The sequence below is a fragment of the Palaemon carinicauda genome, chromosome 3 (assembly GCF_036898095.1).
Source record: "Palaemon carinicauda isolate YSFRI2023 chromosome 3, ASM3689809v2, whole genome shotgun sequence".
Classification (NCBI taxonomy): domain Eukaryota; kingdom Metazoa; phylum Arthropoda; class Malacostraca; order Decapoda; family Palaemonidae; genus Palaemon; species Palaemon carinicauda.
Genome location: NC_090727.1, coordinates 117,512 through 137,500, shown reverse-complemented (window position 1 = coordinate 137,500; position 19,989 = coordinate 117,512). Strand labels below are relative to the sequence as shown.

General features: G+C 41.0%; 1 long non-coding RNA gene across 7 annotated transcripts in view; it reads right to left on the bottom strand.

Annotated features, from left to right (window-relative positions):
• The window catches only part of LOC137638193 (uncharacterized), a 101,075-nt gene that overhangs the window by 55,222 nt on the left and 25,864 nt on the right, over positions 1-19,989 (bottom strand). For 6 of the 7 annotated variants that reach the window (XR_011043867.1, XR_011043864.1, XR_011043861.1 and 3 more), the window contains 2 exons: positions 17,003-17,142; positions 12,053-12,186 (listed from right to left, as the gene is read on the bottom strand). This is a non-coding gene — a long non-coding RNA (uncharacterized lncRNA). The remainder of the gene's footprint in view (positions 1-12,052; positions 12,187-17,002; positions 17,143-19,989) is intronic. The other variant, XR_011043866.1, reaches the window with a different exon arrangement.

Sequence of the window (19,989 nt, the reverse complement as noted above, 5' to 3'; positions counted from 1 at the left end):
ACCAAATTTGTAACATGTACCAAAATTATTCCCAAATAGACAATAAGTAGCAATAGGGGAAAGAATATAGTACATACCGAGTCACTCGTAAGGTCAGAGCCCAGTGTGTTACAAATCTCGCATCCATCCGGATGCCAGACCAAAAGATCAGCCACCTGGACCGCACACCCGGCATGGGAACAGCAAACCTCATGCCCGCAAGGTTGCTGAAACACAGCAGTGCATGCTGTCTCCTGACAGCGTACCACCTGCAAGAATTTTGTATGAGTATAGATTAACTTGCGCCGGGAAACCCGGCGAAATACTTGAAAATTGAAATCCGCTGCGTAGGTTCGGCGGAAAAGCCTGCGTGCTTAAGAACTAAATAAAAATAACATGCAATAGTACTCTATATATATCCCATCCTCCCGTCATGTAATGTTAGTCGATAAAATGTAATCATAAACATTCTGAGCGCTCGGGAACAATGGTTGGATTAACAGTGAACCTGACTGCCAGACCCGGAGAAAGAAATTTATAAACTTTCTCAGCATTCGGAACACCCACTGGAATGGGAAGTAAGCAAGGCAAGGGACGAGCGGACTAGGAACAACCATCGAGAATCCGTAGGCCCGGGGATGCATAATTCATTACGTTAAAATATAAACGTACCAAAATGAACTAAAACTTTAATGACAAGACAGAAAAGGAGTATAGAGATACCAATATAGCGCCGGATTACATGCGTAAATTCGGCGCGAAAAATCAAATGCTATTGTAATCATATTTACCAGTACATGTAATCAATAAACTCCGTCTAAGCCCCTCTCCCTGACCAACCATCCATAACAATTCATAAACAAGTATTGAATAAATTAATGGATCAGAGCAGTAGAATATCTGAATCTCAAAGAATCATAGCTACTATTTTATAGATACGATTCTCAAATTATCCCAGCCCTCCCGGAACGGAAGGATAACAAAGATGGAGTACCAGGGAAATGGGGGGGGGAGGTACGAGGCGAGCAAACTCAGTCCTGCGCGCCTGGTGGCCAACCATGACGAGACCAGGAGAGCGCGCTACCCGCGTCAACGCAAGGAGCGTATGAGCCAGCCTCCACTTTGGGCGACTTCCCGTTTTCTAAAATGCATGTGACCCAAGCCTACCACCCAATGTAGGGAGTGGTGGAAGACCTATAGGGGGAGAGGGCACCCAAGGGGAGTGACTGGCTCGAAATCAAGTGACCACTGTGGTCAGGGGGGTGGGACTACCCTTCGAAACACTATGGAAAGACACGATGAGGCGGTAGGCATATGGCTTGCTGCGAAAGCACGCAGATAACAACAAAAATAATAATAGTGTAATGTGGCAGACGTGATATACAATTAGTCTATAACGACATAACCGAGTAAAATAGGGGAGAGGAACAGGGTGTAAAAGGAAAGTACAGTATAGCCTAACCCTCCAAAATCGGGTAGTTGCCGACCTGGACAGGAAACTATACTACTCTAATCAATAACTAGCCCTCCAAAATCGGGTAAAATACCGACCTGGTCAGGTAGTCCCAAAAAAAAAAAAAAAAAAAAAAAAAGTGTTCCAATTCCCCGTAAAATACTCAAAACGAACATTTTAACCAAGATAAAATAGATACATCGAAGGGAAAGCTCACGGGGTAGGCTACCGTCCGAAGCCGCATACTGCTCTGTCGGGTAGGCTAACTGAACATCCAAATAGCCTAAATAAATGTCTATAACCATACCAAAACACTGTATAAGATGTCTAGAAACAACTAAATGAGACCACAATTAGTATGAGGAACTAATTGAAAGTCGCATATAACAGATCATGAGGTAGCGACACCAAAATGGCCGCCAATTTACCCATAAGGGATGGCATCATACAAAGCGGCCAAGACTAAAATCAACAAGATTATTAATTTAACGCGTGTCGCTACCTAGAATTATCAAAACAGACAATTATAATACTCAACTTGGGAGCAGGGATCTCCAAAACATCTGACATTTTCAAAAACACTGAAACACAAAGCTATGAAAACAACACTTCTGAATCTCACTGGTGCTAGAAAGGAATGGGGGAAGAAGCGTGGGAAGTGGTAGGGGAAGGGTAGTCGTAATAGAGGCCAGTAGTCTGATGTAGAACGGCACCTCGTAGTATCGGGGGATATTGAGGAAGGAGAGGACTAACTGGTGAGGGACCTCTGGTCGTGGTTCTAACACGCCCCAGTTACTATACCGACAATATTAGAGCAAGCGAGCTGGGTTTATTCCTGGCATTCCATGCAACTTTTCTCTTGTATATTTAGCAGTAATTATACCTTAGAAATGATGCTATACGGAGCGATACAGGTCGAGCCCAGAAAACGGATTTTGAGCAAAGCGATGAATCAATCTATGGGTGATATGGCCATGTCATCCTGATGGTAGGTTCCTTTAGGTAGCTTTCTAAGGGATATTTGGTTGCAGTGATACTCCCAAAGAATTAACCTGGCACGAGTACTCTTAATTTAACTTTTAAGGATATCGCATAACATCAGGGGACGTATTTCTTGATACGACACATAGCAATCTTCGCCCCGAATAGAGTTTCCGCTTTGAGGGTGAAGAGTGGTAAATTTGAAGGGGAGCCGTTATCAAGGTTACCCGGTGGAACCCCTCCCAGTACTACTGCGGCGTACTATTCCTTGTTGCAATCAAGCATGGATAGCTGCAGATAGAGTAGTTTCGGGTGGGAACTTTGTTACATAGTTGTATACTCCTTTTAGAATTGAATTTAACTGAATATGGGATTTAGGCATTAAGCCAAGCACTAGGGCATCAAAGGCCATTCAGCGCTATATAACGAAAATCATTCAATCATATCTGTATACTCACACCATTTAGTATCATTTTAACCTTTAATACAAATTGCAACACTTTCATACAATAAAATCTAGATGTGAAAAAAATAGGGATTAAAAGGGTAAAATAAATAAATTAATAAAATCAATTATAGCTCGTAATATAACCCAATACTTTGTATAAATTTTCTCAAGTTCAGGGTATTACAGTTTTCCCCCTGTATATCTCTAAAAGGTTTGTCCTGGAGTAAATGTGTCCTCCTCTGAAGATTAAAAGCAGGACAATCGACTAAAATAAGTTTAACATCCATTGTCACTTGACAGGTATTACAAAGAGGGGCCTGTCTCCCTTCCTCACTCTTCATTAAATAATTGTGTGTTGCATGTGTATGGCCAATACGCAGCCTAGTTAAAATAATGGTATCCCCCCTCCTTGTAGAATTACAAGATGACCATTTATCCACCAATAGGTGGATTTGTTTCAATTTTGTATTGGTGGTCAGTTCAGACCATGGAGCCTGCCACTTATTTTTACGGTAAAGATGAATCTCACTTTAAAGATCTTTGTAAGGAATACTCAAGGGGGATGGATTACTTAGCCCTGAAGCTTCCTTTGCTGCCTTATCTACTTGTTCATTCCCCTCCACCCCAACATGGGCAGGGACCCAACAGAAGTGAACACTGATACTCTTCCTAGACTGCAGAAGTACTAACCAGTCCTGCACCTCTTGTACTAGATGATGGCCTGGCATAATGTTTTATTGAGTAAAAATTGTATAAAAGAGGAGGGTGGGTACATCAGGACGACATAACCATATCACCTAAAAATAGGCTTTTCTTTGCTCAAAATCAGTTTTTTGGGCTCAGCCATGTCGTCCTGATGGAAGTTTACCCGAGAATTACTTGAAAGTACTATATCTGTGGGTTTGTACAAGTGCCTTTACTTTGACTAAGTTCCTTATATGGTCTCCCAGACCTAATATATATGACATTACCGTTATTTGTCATATCCACTGTTTGGAACTAACTTAGGGGGCAAGGAAATTGTCGATACCGACTATAAGGCGTCAAAGTTGTACTTGGTAGGAACAAGGTGGAACTTTTTAGCGATTACCAGGTTGTTCTTACAGAGGTATACTGACAAGTATATCTATTTTTAGTGAAAAAAAAGGCTCTGGATCATTTATTAGATTTCCTGCTGGGCGAATAAGACGCAGATACATTTTATGTATTTACTTGTATACACAAATTTAAAAATACAACGAATGTATCTTAGATAGAATCCTTTGACAATTCAACATCTTTGGGTATATATATATTTGTAACCTGTAAGGGAAGAAATACATATATGAGTTAGTCACAGGTACCACTCAATATTGGGAAATTACTCGATTGATTTCACTCAGATGTTGGATATGTTTCAACACTGTACCAATGTTCACACGGCACTGGTGTTATTGGTTAGATTCTACACCTATATAGAACAGTCCGAGATTCACTATAGTGATCTCTATTGACGGGTATTACACTCAAGGATGCTAATACCTGTTCACCCAGTCTACTGTTAAGTCACAAACTATTCACTGTTCATCGCAGCACTAGACGACAGGTTTTATAACACTACCTGCCCCCACCAAGTTTTATTTCATGCACTTGCTTCGAGTAATGTTTATAGAAGACTCGAAGATTTCCACTCAGTATACGAGTGGAGTCTAGCAAAGTCCATATGCTGAAAGTAGTTCAGCGAGGAAGAAACTTTTCTAGGATCGTGAGCTGTGGGTGTACTGTCAAGATCAACTCTGCGAATAAAGTAGGAGAGTTTCGCCCTCAGTTGGTTTAGGGATAAGTTCGATCCTGAGGTTTTGCCTAGGAAGAGCTGTCCCTCCTCGAAGTCTGAAGTTCCTCCAAGATAGACCTCAAGCTACTGGACACAGACATCTTCCTCTAGAGGGCAGATTCTCCAAGGACCCCACCTTTTGGTGAGCAGCTCGTTTTTGGCGAGAAAGGATCGGGAAAGATATAGTTCTCCCTCTTCTGTGAACTGAATATGGCCCTAGTTTCTGGATAGTGCCACTATTTCACTAACTAGCCCCTGAGGCTATAGTGAACAAGAATATCTGTTAGATCCTTCAGGGTACAATCTTTGTTGTTCAAGTTCAAAGCGTAGTGTAAGACTTTGTCCAAGGACCATGATATGGGCAATGGAATCAGTTTCAGTCATAGTTCCGTTATCAGGGGTAAACCAGATGCTGTTGGGCCACTTGTGAGCCACTATTGCTGCTGTTTCTTGATAGGATCTCGGTTTGTTGAGGACCTTCAGCAGGAGGTTGGTTAGAGGGGACAGATGAATCCTGGACCATCTATTCCAGTCTATGGACATCGCGAAGAGGTCTATCTGCAGTCCTGGAACTTTGCATAAGATGAAGGAGAATGATCTTGCGTCTAGGGACCATTCTGACTATCGGGTTGATCCTGGATTGAGCGTCCGCTGTCACATTGCGGAACCATTGAAGGGGAACTGCTGAGAAGTGCCATCTCTTCTTCTCCGCCAAGCGGAAGATGACCAATATCACTTGGTTGATTTGAGGCGATCGAGCCTTGTCGATTCAGGCATCTCATTACAACCTCGCTGTCTAGTACCAGTCTGATGTGGATTGAGCAGCGAAGCTTGTTTTTTCAGTGAGAAAAACTGCCATGGCTTCCAGAATGTTGATGTGGAAGGTCTTGAAGAGGGAGGACCAGGTTCCTTGGACTTTCCGATGGTTAGAGTGGCCTCCCCACCCTTCCTTTGAAGCATCCGTGTGAACGGTGACTGAAGGTGGAGGAGATTGTAGGGGTACCACCTTCTTCAGGTACTTGGCCTCTGACCATGGCTTGAGGAGTGATCGCAGAAGAGTTGGTATCGGTCTTTTCAGATCTCTTCGAGCATTTGATGCGTATTTTCTCTAGACTCCTGATGCATCTTTTGTGTTCTCAACACTGGGTCTGTCACTGAGGCAAACTGGAGAGACCCCAACACACACTCCTGTTGCCTTCTTGTTATCCTGTCAGATTGAAGGAGTCTCTTGACAGATCCCGCTATCTCTCTCCTCTTATTTGATGGAATGGAGAGGCAGTGTGACTAAGTTCTAGTGGACACCCAGCCATTGGAACCTCTGAGCTGGAGATAGTAGAGACTTTTCCAAGTTGATCTTGAATCCTAGATGTTCCAGGAACTGGCTCACTTCCTTGGAGGCTTGCGTGCATTCTTCTTTGGATGCTGCCCATACCAGTCAGTCGTCCAGGTAGGCAATCACCTGAACTCCCTTTAGGCGTAGTTGACGAATGACTGCGTTTGCAAGCTTTGTGGATATCCTTGGGGCTATGTTTAGTCCGAAGGGCATGGCTCTGAAGACGTACCGTTTTTTGATCGGAATATGCCAGTATGCGTCCGCCATGTCTATGGAGACACTATGCCTGTTTGGGCAGTAGGGTCCTTATGTGTTGAAGAGTCAGCATTCTGAGCTTGTGATTCACTATGTACTTGTTGAGTGGTGATAAGTCCAAAATGACACAGCTTTTCCAAATCCTTCTTCGGAACACAAAACAGCCTTCCTTTGAATTTGATAGACTTTGCCCTCCTTACAACTCTAGTCTAAGAGGTCGAACATATTTTTCCAGATTGGGGGTAGAGTGTTGGAAGAACCGAAGGAAAATTGGTGGAGTTACGTTCCAACTCCACCCCAATCCGTTCTTGACTAGGCTGTGGGCCCAGGGATCGCGTCCAGCAATCCCGGAAGAGAAGTCTCCCTCCTCCCGGAGGCATCTCACTTGAAGTGCTGGTTGGAGGACTTGCCTCCTTGGCCATGTCCACCTTTGTTGACCCTGCCTCTGGAGGGGCATCTAGAGGAACCTCAAAAGGAACCTCGAGACTTCGGCCGAAAGGTTGTTGATTGCCTTTCAAAGGCTGGGGTAAAGACGGGCGACTGAGTCGCCACCTGTTGGGGCACCAGCTGGAATGTGGTAGGTGGTTGTGCCACCGTCTGGGGCACTGTGGCCACGGGAAGCAGCTGTTGTTATAGTGGAGGGCGAGAGGGCACTCTAGGTCGTTTAGTCTTTCCGTTTGGGTTGGGGACCCTCCTCAGTGGAAGACTTCCTCTTGGATGACAAGCCCACTTGTGGAGGAGATTTCTATTCTTTGTAGCAGCTTTGTCAACCACCTCTTTGATCACTTCGTTTGGGAAGAGGACTTTTCCCCAGATGTTGGAAGCCATCAGCTTCCTTGGTTCATGTCTCACCGCAGCCGAGGCGAACACGAACTCTCTGCAAGCCCGTCTGGCTTTAATGAAGTTGTATAGGTCCTTTGACCGTTACCAAATAAGCTTTGGCAAAGACCATGTACATATCTGGGGTGTCCGGTACACATGTCATCGTCTCTAATCCAGTCTGAAAGGAAATAGAGGCGGCTAGTCTCTCGTTCGTTTCCTGCTCCCAGCGCAGGTGGAAGTCCGACAACTTCGGGAAGTCTTCTCCGAACTGACGTCCGGCAATGTCAGCCTCCAGATTCCTGACTGAGAAGGTGCTGTAAACGTCTTTCCAGTCCGCATCATCAGATGGTAGGGTGAGAGAAAAGTGTCTACACTCTTCATGTGTAGGGCAAGGTTTCCCAGCCTCGACTGCCTTTAGGGTTGCCTTGAACCCTTTCTCCATAAAGGGGAAGGCAAAGGAAGAAGTAGTGATGAAGGATGGGTGCTTCTTACCGAGAGCCGGTATCTTGGAACTAGTGAAGGCCCTCTCCTTCAAGGTCTCAGTGAACAAGGATTGGGCCTTGGGGAGGTCCAGTATGATGACCTCTTTTGGCTTCGTTTCCTCTTTTGAGGGGGGTTCTGTCCTTAGGCGGACGTAACAATCCGGGTAGGCCCCTTTGCTGGGCCAAAACTTGACATCCTCAACTGGGACCGTGCCCAGTTTGTCAGAGAGGAAGATCTTCCCTCCTGACACAGTCATGTGTTCAGCATATCTCCAAGGATTGACGTCTGAAAAAGGGGAAGTTCCTTAACGTTTAGCTTCTTGGGGGCTAAACGGGAAGACACGAGTTGGTGCATCTCTGTACGAAGCGAAGTTTCCTTCTTGGATGACTGCTTCCTCATGTCCTGGAACATGGATAGGAGAGAAGTTAGCATATGGATAATAGTGTCTAACTGGTGGGCATTAGTAGTCGACGGGACAGGCTCAGCCACCGTAGCCAATGAAACCGAAATAGTTTCGGCTTTCTCTTCGTCGTATTCAGGAGGTACGACATTCTCCTGATCCTGCTCTTCAGCTAGAAGACTGCATTCCGTATCCTCGGAAACCACCGACATGTTGTCTTCCAGCTGGATGTCTTTCAAAGCATCTGAAACATCAGATTCTATCGGAATCTGGATGAGGGGGATCTCAGTCTGAGTTTGAGGGATAACTGCATCCGAAGATGCTCTAGGGAAAAAACAAGCCCTCATCCTTTCATTAGGATGGTAATGGCCAGTGGTGCTCTTCTGAAAACCTCTGACCCATTACTGCAGCATCTCTCTTGCTGCATCCCTTGACTCAGTAGAGTTTTGATCATCAAAAGCCTCAGTAACCAGATTGGAACAAACATCACATACCTGGGGGTCCCAATACTTCAGAGCGCTCTTCGTTGACGCGCAGCGCGCGTGGGTTCTGCACATTTAGTGGCCACAGAAGCTCTTGCTGCAGACCTTGCAGAAATGATTCCCGCACTCGGGATGCTGCTCCTGTAAAGAAAGGAAAGGCAGATGAGTATTCGGTGAAATCTCATAATTTCATCATACAATGCTATGTATATTCTAGCTTAGGATAGGTAAGCTAGAAGGGAAAGAGGAAAGACACCCACGTGTGTTTCCTGTCCAGCCAATTGCTATGACCTCCATCAATATTGAACTATATTCTAAAGTAGAATTATTAGAAGACAACTTATCCTTTGGATATAAAGTGTAACTTAACATTGTCCTTGAAAGTTCAATATTGGGGATTGAATAGTGATCATTGATAGCTTTCTAAAAAATAGAGAATCGCTCTCTTGGTCTGGTGGTCTCACAATAGGCTGCCCATGAAGCACCTTGAAGGTTGGAAATATGTATGGGCTACAGCACAGACCGCACAGTGGTATTTCTAGTGCGGGATAATCAATATCGCAGTGACTACTGACCACTCCACGGCCAATACTGTAGTGCCTGCTGGCATACGCCGGCATTACCCTGGGCTTTTTGAAGGTACACTGCCTTCAGTAGGTAATGGGCGGCAGGCCACCAGCAGCCGCCCTGCTGCCGGCCACCGGGGGTTCGCCCATGATGGCAAACCCGCCGGCGGCCGGCGAAAGAATATGTCTTCAGACATTGGTCGACCGGCTGTCAGCAGTTGCCAGCAGCCGGCCGGTGTGTGCTGGCTGTCGTTGGGTCACCGGTCAACGGTAATCCATAGCAAGCGGCGGCAAAGCAACCTGACGGCGGACCGCAGTCCGTGTCGGCTGCCAGCGGGTCTAGGACACCGGCAGTTGACCCAGGGTAGATGGCAAGAGAGAAAGCATGGATGGGAGGGGGAAGCAAAGGCTCAGCCTAGCAGACCGCCATCCAGAATGAGGGTTCGTATGGAAGGGGGAGTTATATTCGGGTTTCCATCCAACCATAGCTCTGTCAGTAGCAGCTGGTAGGACAATGGAAGGCAGTCCAAGGGAGGACTGAAGAACACTCGATAGGTCAGGGGAATCTCTGCCACAGCCGACTCAGTTGACGACTGACAGAGAACCCGAACCCGAGCCAATCCCACTATCTACCCGCAGGGTAGATTGTAGAATGATTGCCAAGATGTGTGAAGGCTAGGCCAACACCAAAGGACAGCAGGGGAGGGGTAAGGGTCCTGTAGGTGATGTAGTACCTGGTAGGTAATACCTAACCTAAAAGATTCTGATCCAGAGTAAAGACAACCTTAGGAGCCAGGGAATTCAATTCCCTAGACTGGGGTAGTCTGATGGGATGAGATGGCGGCACCCAGGCCGCTGTCTCAGTGGATAGGAACAGAATCTAGTGTCGGAGTTATTAAGGGAAGAATTCAATTCTTCGGCTTAAGGATCTGCCGGCACAGGACTGTCTGCTAGGCCGCAGGGAGGAGGCATTACCGGCACAGGAATGTCTGCTAGGCCACAGGGAGGAGGCATTACCGGCACAGGACCGTCTGCTAGGCCACAGGGAGGAGGCATTACCGGCACAAGACTGTCTGCTAGGCCACTTGGAGGAGGCATTACCGGCACAGGACTGTCTGCTAGGCCACAGGGAGGAGGCATTACCGGCACAGGACTGTCTGCTAGGCCACAGGGAGGAGGCATTACCGGCACAGGACTGTCTGCTAGGCCACAGGGAGGAGGCATTATCATATAATGCCTTCAGGTGGGGCCTAGTGAGGTTTAGCCTCCTGCATTGGTAGCCTAACCTGACTTAGGAATTAAATTCTCCAAGCCAGATGGCCACCGATCACAGAAAAATACTCTGATGTCCCGTCCTAAACTCAAAACCAACCTCTGCGATTGAGGGAAAGGAACAGAAACACCCTAATCTAGATTTACCTGAATAAAATTCATGGCAAAGCTGACTAGGGTTAGCTTAGATTAGTCAGAGGGAAGAGGAATTGCTCTTAAATCTCACAGGGAGATAGGTATCGACTTAGAAGGCATAGGAGGTGTCAGTCTCCACTTAAAAGATGATACAAGCCTAAGAGCGGTGAGAATCTCACCGAAACTCTTGTATACTATCTTGGATGAGGAAATTTTATTCAGCAATATCTTAAATGTATAAAATATTGCCCGAGCTTTAATAAAACTTTACCAGGAAGGTTATATCATGCATGAAGTGTGTAGGTGCCTAGGCTAAGAAGCCTAGCACTCATGGGGCTTGGTAAATAAATTTCCAAATCCACGAAACAATCGGCATGGTATAAAGAATTCCTAGCTAAATTGCTAAATAGCTAAATTTATAAAAGCGAAATATGCTGGGAAGGTCGTTCTGGCTAACTAAATGCACATGCAATAGAAAGACCGCGTCCAAGACGCCATCCGGCTAGGCAACAGCTCGTTACGTTAATTACGAACTAAATCGAGGATAAACTGGCAAGAGCTTACATTTATACTAATTAAAGATAATACTCAACTTTCCAGAGGCAGATGAGGCTGGTGAGGGCATCATAGCGATAAGTACAATCCAAAATAGCGAGAGGCACGAGGAATAACACGCTACATGAGAAAGAATGACTTAAGATGGCACCAAACAGCGTCGTGCTGGCGCTCAATAACAGTACGAGTAGGAGCGTTGCCTTAATAACGGCCCTCCTACAATTCTTGCCACTTTCCCCTCTCGAAGCGTAAATACTTAGGGGTGTAGATAGCTATGTGACGTGTCAGGAATACGTCCTCTGATCTTATGAGATATCCTTAAAGACAAAAGCAAGGGATATTCACGCCAGGAGTTAGAATTCTGGATACCTTTAGTAAAATTCTCTGGGATATATCACTGTAGTTAAATATAACCTAGGAAGCTACTAAGAAGGAACTTCCATCAGAACGACATGGCCTAAGCCCAAAAAACACTAGTCTCCACCATCGATCCAAGTTGGCTTTGGCCTTTGAAAAAATGCTCAAACTGAATCGGTTTGACTCTTTTCCTCTAAATACAGCTTGACCTCGGGATCCCTTAGAAAGTCCATGACGATGTTTTCCTCAGCTACTAGTTGAGTGCCCATGTCAGCAATGCATAACTGGCAAACCAAACTCAAAACAATGCAACTGGAAGACTCTTAAGAACTCCTTTACTGACAAGTCATAGCAAAGTTTTAAATTAATTGCCCTACTCCAATTACAAGTTATACATAACCAGGCTTTAACCTTTTGATTGTTCATATGCACAAAATATGGACCCATATAATCCATGAAAATATATCTGAAAAAATTTCTGATGCATTAATTCTGAAATCTCCAAGTTCTGGTTAAGCTTGATTACTCTTTCATTAAAACGTCGACACAACACAACCCTCCAACACTTTTTAACTGTAGAGAGACTTTTTGACACCCAAACCATTTTACGCATCTCCGACAAGACAATACACACCTGCATGAGCAAAGCGTTCATGATAAACTGATAATCAATTTGGTTAAAGTACTATCCTTAGACAACAAAATAGGAAACCTATACCTCCTTCATCTTTTAATCTGGACAGCTTCCTTTGTACTCTTAACAGTCCTTCTCTGTCAATATAAAGTTGACCAACTATTCTTGGCACGTCCTTCAACATCCCTGGTCCCTGGACAGCAACAGTCGACTAGCCTCTGCAAAAAAATTATGATCACTGAAAAGCCTTTAAATGGTTAATTTTGTTAGGATCCCTATCCATCACCTTAATTTTCAGGTTATTGACAATAAAACATTGCGATAAATCAAAATTAATCTAAGAAAGCTAGAAACTCTTGAAGTAATCTGAAAATGTTCAATTTCTATATCCTTAATGCTAATGTAGGCACCCAAACTGTTTACTGGTATATGAATATCCATTTTGGGATCTGGTACCACACAAAGTATCCTTACTATGTTCCCTTTGGAAAAATTATGAAAAATAAAACCTTTGGGGAAAATGAATAATGCTGTAACCAAAAAAAAAAAAAAAAAAAAAAAAAAATTAGTTTCTGAAGTTTACCACACTTTCACTAAAATAGAAACTTAATTTTCAGATGCTTAATAACCTTATCACTGAACTCTGCCTCCCTCAACACTTAGTATTATATGGCAACAAACATTAGCCTGCTGATAAAAGTTGTAAAGTTCATTATGATCATGCAACAAACGAGGAGTGAACAAAATTGATATAGAAAAATTTGAACCATTATGGAAATAGTCATAAAACACTGATGACTGCAAATAATAGTTTCAAATGATACCGAGTGATTATGAGAGGCTGCACTGCTTTTAATGTTAAAATAATAATAGCTGCAAATACTATTGATGGATACAAAAATTTAAAGCTTAAAATTGTAAAAACCACTGAGGGAATTAGAGTTCACAATTAACCCTTTTACCCCCAAGGCTTTTTTGGAAATTTCCAACCCTTAACCCCCAAGGGGTTACTTTTTTCCCAGCACATTTTGGTGTATATTTCTTTTAAATTGCTCTAACAGCCTTAATTTTTGTCATAGAGAGGTCAGGTTGGTCTCATTCTCTTGGAAAATGTCTGAATTTTCTCAAAAAATTATAAATATGAAAAAAATAATTTTTATAGCATTTTTTTGCAAGGACGTACCGGTACGTCCATGGGGGTAAAGGGATGGCTTTTGTGAAACGTACCAGTACGTCCTTTGGGGGTAAAAGGGTTAAGAAATAATGTTATTCATCATGGTTATGATGAAATTCATTACCAATGGTGTATAATCTTGGTGTTAAGAGAGCCCCATTCCTTTTTCATTTCAACATTGTGTATTGAAACAGACAATTACAATTATGTTTTTAAGTAAGAGGGAGCAAGGGAGGGCCTGCATCTACATTTTGTAGAGGCGAAGTACAGGACCAGATAAGAAAAAGATCTGTAAACCATTGCCTTTACTTATTCAAAGTGGGGTAGCTGTTTAGCACCACAGGCCTTTATCTCTCACAACTATGACATAGTTTAGCATTGCCACAAAGTATAGGTACTTGTTCATTTCAAGTTGTTCTTGCCTTAGCATTATGTATTGGCCAACCCATTATTTCTCTTTCCTGAAAAAGACGTACTCGGAATATGGAAAAAAAAATGAAGCGCACTTCATTCTGACCGACAGTAAATTCATTTACAATAGTTCACAACCTTTTACTATTAAAAAAATTCAAAGAATATTCTATTAAAAAAAGTAAATGAAAGCTAAATCCAAAATAAATATTCATAAATTAAAAATAAGTATAAAAAAGTTTACTTTACAAAAACAATTCACCTAAAATCTAAATACAGAAATAAACTATTCTGAGCACTTAATCTATGATAATTGAGCACCATTTGCCGAGATCCAAAAGGTGGGGGGGAAGGAACCAAAAGGGAAAGTTTCCTGAAATGAGAAAAAAAAAGTACGTTTCTTGGCTAAAGGAAATCTATCCTCTTTTCAACACTTTTGGCATAGGTAAATGACAGTTTTTGGCCGAAATTTTTTTTTACAAGATATTGTATTATTATCTTGCAACAAAAATATGTGAAATAATCTGCCCTTAATGTTCTATAAAGGGGCAATTTTTTTTTTTCTTTTGCCGAGTTACATCATGAAATTTTTCAAGGCAAATCCTTATATTCATTGCTGAGCAGGGTATTCATGCATGAAAATATCAAAAGTTGTATTAAGAAAAAAAAGAATAGAGCTATGCCAGCTTGTGGCGGATATGCTCACAAAATGGCTGCCACCCGCACCACCTTGGAAGGTCAAATCTGCTACCTGAAATGGAGAAAGATACGTACATATCAGCGAGTCATTTACTTATATAATTGTTCGAGAATTTGCAGAAAAATATTATGGTAGCTGAATGAAGTTTATAGGATAATGTGATCATAATTAAGTTATCATAAAAGTACAAACTTACAAAAAAAGGAGAAAAAAAGCTATTTTATAAAAACATAAGGTGTAAAAGACACTCACATACACTTTAAACAATTCTTTTTATACATGCCTAAACATTACTGCACATTCGATAATTATATAAAAATTTCATATTACACAACTTGCCTTAATTAAGTATTGATGGATCAAGAGCTGGGATGAAATGCGTCCTCACCCAACTGAGGTCTCGCAGGCCAATATCACTCAACCAATACGGATGAAAAACTATTGCAAAAAAATTTTTTTCCTAACCTCGGGTCATATACGACCCACCACACCTATCCAGGGATTAGACAAAGTGCAACAAGGTGACGGAAAAGACTGCAGTCTCTCTGATGTACTATCTACATTCAATGTAAGTGCACTGATGGAATTACCAACATATTTCACATACAGGAACCCACAATTTTCTCTTCCACTGAAATAGTGTGCATATCATAGCTTACTTTTCTTATTAGGAGACCCCTAAACATAAAATTCCAAATCAAAAACATTCAAGGAATATACAATTCATATAAAAGGCCTTGTGTCTAACAAATAAAAGATGGTAGTCCCATAGCTCTAAATATTGTCTTTTATGTTGATACACTATTTTTTCCATAATTTTAAAAGAACTACAGTATTCATTGCAAGCTAATCTAAATTATTAATCTCATACTAACAGTCTTGCAAATTCAACAAATCTACAATGAAAACGCTAATAGGGGTGTAGATAGCTATGTGGCGTGTTAAGAATACGTCCTCTGATATTATGCGATATCTCTAAAGGTGAATGCCAGGGATATTCGTGCTAGGAGTAAGAATTCTGGATACCTTAAGTAAAATTCTCTGGGATATATCACTGTAATCAAATATAACCTAGGAAGCTAGTTTAAAGGAATTTCCATCAGGACGACATGGCTAACTCACAAAAATAGATTCTTCGCTTTGCTCAAAATCCGTTTTTAGCATAAAATGAAACCTTTTAGAAGAGTAATTTCAGGAATAAAGTCACTGCAAGTCTGCTGGATTAATCACATTAAAAACCCTTAAATTTTCTGAAATGAACAAAAATACTTCAGGCGAGTAAAATTTTGTAAAAAATATGCAAGGAGTACTTGCAATTAATTTCAGGATAAAATACCAGTACATACATACATATACCAAGGTACTAGCCCCAATTTTGGGGGAAGTGCCTTGGTATATGTATGTATGTACTGGTATTTTATCCTGAAATTAATTGCAAGTAACTTGCATAATTTACCATTGGATAAGTCACAGCTTCTGTACTATAATTTACCTGCACACTTAACTTTTAATGAGTTTCTCAATTATGAAGAAACTTCACTTATAAGTTTTAAATAATTGCTCATTAAAATTTTTCCATCACTGGTTCTCGGAGCATGTAAACCTTTTGGGAAAATCATGAAAAAAAAAAAAAACTTAGGAAAATGCTGAATAATGCTGTAACTGCAACAGTAACTACAATATAAAAAAAAAGAATTATCTCTGGTATTGGCCACAACATTTTCATTAAAATAGCAACTTATTATCTTAGAGACAATAACTTATTGCTGACCTCAGCCTCACTCAACACTTGGCCTAATAAACAGATGGATCAATATGTATTGTAAAGACAATTACAATTATGTTCAAAGTAAGAGGGGCCAGGAGAGGGCCTGCATCTGCATTTTATGGAGGCAAAGTACAGGACCAGATAAAAGAAATTAGTCAACCATTTGTCTTTACTTAGGCAACACAAGCCCTCCTCTCTCACTGTAGTAGTACAATATTGCCACAAGGTAAAGGTACTTGATTTAAAGTTGCCTTACGAATGTGTATTGGGCAACCCCTTTATTCTCCTTCGAAGGCAGCGACCTTCATTCCAACAGTGTAATCCGTTTGTTACGTGACAGCACAGGTTACAGGAGCTTGAGCACCTGTACACACCTCCCGAGCTGTGTTGGTTTCCGGTACCACCACAGTTTCTTCCATTAAGTGGCAAGGGATCGGTCAGCATTCACGAGTACAGTACGTAACTCCCTTTCGGCCGCTCTTCCTGAACTTTTTTGGTGTTATATTCCAGTTATTCAAAAGTAACAGGGTCTGAAGCACCCAAGATGAACCAGAAGAGAAGGAACACTAAAAAGATTAAGCAATTAATAGTCTAAAACAAAGTCCAAAAACTTGACACCTGAACTCAGCTGAGCCAAAGTCAAAGTGAGGGTTGCTCGGCTACCCAGCGATCAGTGATCACCTTATTATAAGTAACTGCAGTTTCACCTTTCCTGGTGGTGATAATTATTAAAGCTTCAGTGTTTGTATTAAGTGTAGGAACAAACGTCAAAACAATCCATGCTGGTGGAAAAGAAAGGAGGTTTTTCATATTCAATGGGGGACAGTCATTAACAAACTGTTCATAACCATGAACAATCTACAATTTCCACCCAAAGATGAGTTAAAATCTCAGATTAGATATGTAAATAGCTTTGGTCTTATTCCACTTCAAAGTTAATCAGTGCACTAAGTCAGATTAATTATCAAAAACTATTCTTACCATTAGCTACTTCAACATTTTTTGTCAAGAATTTAGGCCTTTTCACTCTTTAACATTATCTAATATAGAAGTATCCACCGTTGCACTAAGGGATTGAACCACGTCCACGGCATCCTCCATTGTGCAACTTAATTTTCATTCTGCAAAATATATTTTATATTAATGCCAAGCTTTAAGATACACAGGATGTTTAAAAACAATATAACCTCAAAAGTTCTTAGTTGATAAGAATTTTTTCACCTCAACCAAAATTTCAGAACCTAGCAACCTAATTTTCACACGTTAATAACGGGGACTTGAGCACTTAACACTAGGGAGGCCTCTTACTGTTAAGAAACAGCTGGTTTCCAACCAAGAATTGAATACCACTTGTGTAATTCCAATTCAACCCACAAACTTCCATGCTAAACTTTTCATAAAAACCATTATCATCATAGTTCTACAAGTAAATCCACTTCAAAGTGCTAAAATCTATGGTCCTTTAAGTATGTTGACCAGCATGTCAACCTCTAGATGCAAATACAAATATCCACAGCAAAAAATTCTTGTCATAGCAATATCCCGTAATTCGTTCTCTATTTTAAGCATTTGACTTCTCTGGAGTTGAGAAAAATGTAACATAACCGAAACTTTACTTTGACAAGTTAATATCGAGTTAAAAACGAGAATGAAGATGGGATGCGGTAACAGGATAGTATGAGACAACTAGGTGACTGCAAAGTCCCTAGAGTTCCAAAGTTTACAAAGGTGCACTAAAAGCACTATCAATAGTGGACTGGAGAACAAAATGAATAAACTCTTTCACATATAGGAACCCTATCTTCCACCCACTGAATTAAGTTCAAATCATGGGTAAACTTTCATATCAGGAGACTCCTATCACTAAATACCAAACCAATTAAAAGAAATATGTATTACATATTATAAGAGGCTTATTGTCCAATTGAAATAATAGATGGTAGCCCCATAGCTTCTATAAATGTCATGTAAGTTGAAGATACACAATTTTAAAAATAAGAATACAGTAATTATAAAGCTGTGCGATATTAAAATATCCTCTAAAATTTGCAGTTTTCGTTGTACGATATTACAATATCCTGTAAAAATTTCGGCTTTTTCGTTGTGCGATATTAAAATATCCTCTAAAATTTTCAGCATTTTCGTTGTGCGATATTACAATATCCTGTAAAAATTTCTGCTTTTTTATTGTGCGATATTAAAATATCCTCTAAAATTTTCAGCATTTTCGTTGTACGATATTACAATATCCTGTAAAAATTTTGGCTTTTTCGTTGTGCGATATTAAAATATCCTCTAAAATTTTCAGCACAACAAAAATGCTGAAAATTTTAGAGGATATTTTAATATCGCACAACGAAAAAGCCGAAATTTTTTACAGGATATTTTAATATCGCACAACGAAAATGCCGAAATATTTACAGGATACTGTAATATCGCATAAAAAAAAGCCGAAATATTTGTAATATCGCACAACAAAAAAGCCGAAATTTTTACAGGATATAGTAATATCGCATAACAAAAAGCCGAAATTTTTACATATTGTAATATCGCACAACGAAAATGCTGAAAATTTTAGCTGATTCTTGTAAGTCATTAAACCCATTCCATATGAAATACTGTAAAACTATTGCTTAGATCTATGCTTAAAGCCTCAAATTGATTACAAATTATTCTCACATTACTGACAAAGTCATACGGATCACTGATACGTTAGCTTCAACTCCGATAACTACTTAATAACCCTGTATTGTTGAGACAAGTATCTGCAAACGCTTTCTGTAATAATTTCTTAAATACTTCATACGAACGGTTGCTACAATCTAATGAGTTTACCAGTTTAAGCGAGTCACCTCAAACAAATGAAACAAAATAGGGGACCTCTCCTCTCTAAGTTTCTCCCAGCCTGAAAAGGGACTCAACCGAGTTTGGCTGGTGCTGCATGTAATAAATACTTGTACCATTTAATTTTCCTAACAAAAGACCAAAAATTTCTGTAAAATATAAAAAGGCTAAATTTCACACGTAAATTAGAGCTTCGGGAAAAAACTTACAGTGTACTTCACCAAAAATGAAGTCCAAAAAGGCGATGAAGGGAAAGCGATCCGAAAAAACTCTGAAAGGCAGACCAACAATGTTGTCGATCCGGCCGGCAGAGATAATCTGAGGAACAGAAAATGGGAATGATTCCAAGTACCACCCTGTAAGGGTTGTTAACCATCTAACCACACAACCACCACCAGGCGGTTGCCGCGATTTTCGATTTAATTCTGCCGCAGTCAGAGACTCAGCTATATATATATAACTGCCAGGTAAGTTCTATTCATAAAATTAAATTTTCCAAGCCAGACGGCCACCCATCACAGACAAATACTCTGATGTCCCGTCCTAAACTCAAAACCAACCTCTGCGGTTGAGGGAAAGGAACAGAAACACTCGAGTCTAGATTTACCTGAATAAAATTCACGGCAAAGCTGACTAGGTTTAGCATAGACTAGTCAGAGGGAAGAGGAATTGCTCTTAAATCTCACAGGGAGATAGGTATTGACTTAAAAGGAAGAGGAAATTTTATTCAGCAATATCTTAAATGTATAAAATATTGCCCGAGCTTTAATAAAACTTTACCAGGTAGGTTATATCATGCATGAAGTGTGTAGGTGCCTAGGCTAAGAAGCCTAGCACTCATGGGGCTTGGTAAATAAATTGCCAAATCCACAAAACAATCGGCATGATATAAAGAATTCCTAGCTAAATTGGTAAATAGCTAAATTTATTAAAGCGAAATATGCCGGGAAAGTCATTCTGGCTAACTAAATGCACATGCAATAGAACGGCCGCGTCCAAGACGCCATCCGGCTAGGCAACAGCTCGTTACGTTAATTACGAACTAAATCGAGGATAAACTGGCAAGAGCTTACATTTATACTAATTAAAGATAATACTCAACTTTCCAGGGGCAGATGAGGCTG